General features: G+C 39.6%; 1 pseudogene; it reads right to left on the bottom strand.

The window, feature by feature from the left end:
• Window positions 1–384: 384 nt before the first annotated feature.
• On the bottom strand, window positions 385–2,080 carry LOC134381585 (asparagine synthetase [glutamine-hydrolyzing]-like; annotated as a pseudogene).
• Window positions 2,081–2,313: the final 233 nt, after the last annotated feature.

Below are 2,313 nucleotides of genomic sequence, written 5' to 3'. Positions count from 1 at the left end.
AAGGAAGGAGAGAATTTCAATAGTGAGTCAATTATCAACACTGTCAAATTATACAGAGAAGTTAAGGTGAATGCACACTGGAGCAAAGCCATTGGATTTTGTAGTTAGGTAATCGTAAAGAATCTTAGTGATTTCATTTGTTTCATTTTGCTACTGATACTTGGTGATTGCTAAATTTAATTTTTTAGAGCTATTTAAAAATAATTACATGATTCTAGAGTTAAATATACAAAACTTGCTGGGTTCTCTGTTCCCTCCCTCCTATTTCTTCCCACACACCATTGACAACCATTTTTTAAAAAATTTTATGATTTCCCTTCCTCCCTTCCTTCTTTTTAGATTTAAGACATTTTTTCTGCCCAAGTAAGCCTGAGTGGTTGACCCTTATTGCTCTTCCTGCTCGCCCCCAACCCTCCAATCGTCCACAAGAAGAAAACTTACTTTCACTCTATAGCTGAGAGAGTGTGCGTGAGCTTTGACAGCTGACTTGTAACGGGTCAGAGTGCAGGGAGAAATGCCAGTGGCGTCGATCCACTTGTGCATCCAGCAGTGGGTCAGCTAGTTAGCCCAGTTTGCCTAGTGATATTCAAAAATTTGATGGTAGTAATAGCCTTCTTTAGTTTTAGAAGTACTGAAGGGAAACTTTTGTGCTGCAATTGCCATCATTACATCACCAGCCTGATCTGTAAAATCCTAAACCAGGAATACTTAACTGAGGTTATCCCATCACTGAAGGCTTCTTTCGGTGGCTAGAGAATCTTTTTAGATATCAGATTAGATTCCTCAGCTATCTCTTTCAGGAGACGTTTCTCTATCCCTCTTTAGAATTCTCATTTCTGGTGGCAGAGGCCATAGAAAGAAAATCGATGATCCATGAATGGAACTCCCAGTTCAAGGTCATGGGCAGCAGCAGTTCAATCTGTACAGAGAACATCAAACAGAGTTGCTTCAGAAGCTTCTCGCTCTCCTACTTGGCTTTTTCAGGGGATGGGAACTTGTGAAAATATATATAACCCTGTGTAAGTCCATCTGAACCTTCTTTAGAGAAGATCACTATGCTATCTGTGTTCTTCCAAATGTACTTGGAAATTAAATACCTACCCTCTGAAGTGTGAATTGTTGTAATGCCCGAAGTTTCCAAGGAAAATATGACTTTGTTCAAGACCTGAATGCCTTCTTCGGAGTTAAAGAGGACTTCGTGGTTTTCAATTCCAATATGATTCGCCACCTTTCTAGAGGTGGTGCTTTGGACTGTCTTCCATGCCAATTGCAAACGTCCAGTGAGTATCCTGCACTTGAGTCTCTTTCAGTTGCATCAACAGGGTAGCAGCAAACAAGCTGGAATCCAAGCTCTGGATAAAAGGCATCCAGTCCTTCTCTCTATCATCATCCATTTTTTAATAGCATTGGCAAATAGAACCCAGAGTCTGCTCCTCACAGTGTCTTATCTCAAAACTATTTCTCCACACTGTTAGAGCCTACAGAGATTCATCTCTACAGTGATGATATTTAACTATTTCCACTGATGCATCTTTGCTCTTTGGCTTTAAATCTAAAACTTCATAATGTCCCCCCCCCCCCAAAAAGCTCCACTTTTAAAAAAGAAGTCATAGACTGCTTCAAGTTAACAAGCTCATGACCAAAACATCCATCTTCTGTCATGGCTTTAAACAAAGGTTTGACTCCATAGGTGTCTCTGCCCAGGAATTCTTTCTTATTGACAGTATCTGATAAAATAAATGCAAACACCCCATCCAACATGCAAATTGTTTGCTAAGTTCCTCCTTTGTCATAAAGATAAAGGATTATCTCACCATCCACTTTGGTCTTGTAGTCAAATTCAAAATGGCTTTACGTCTTCTTGTGGTTGTAAATTTCACCACTGTAACAGAGCCACAAATAAGGATATTTCTTTCCAAACAGCTTGTCAACCACTGCCAACCAGTGAAACCCAAAGCATCAGTTGATATATCCATTGACATTCTCAGGGTGAATGCGTCTGAATCCCTTTGTGCAATCTTCATAGCACTCAGACGCTGATCAGAGAGGCAATCGTCACTGCAAAGAGGGCCCAAATGCCACACAAGATGCTGTAGAGCTATGGACTTTCCATGTATGAGCAGGCCAGGCTTGTAGAAAGAGCAGAGAGGAGGGCTGTGGACTGTTTCCATTGTTTATTTTTAATACAAACATCTCTCTCTCTCTCTCTCTCTGTATATATATATATATATTTAAACATATAAATATATATATATATTTACTCTTCCTTTCGTAGATAAATGGTAGCAAACTCTACACACTTTTCTATCCCTT

This window comes from Cynocephalus volans, chromosome 7, assembly GCF_027409185.1.
Source record: "Cynocephalus volans isolate mCynVol1 chromosome 7, mCynVol1.pri, whole genome shotgun sequence".
NCBI classification, from domain to species: domain Eukaryota; kingdom Metazoa; phylum Chordata; class Mammalia; order Dermoptera; family Cynocephalidae; genus Cynocephalus; species Cynocephalus volans.
The sequence above is the reverse complement of the archived record's forward strand: the minus strand, read 5'-3'. Positions and strand labels throughout refer to the sequence as shown.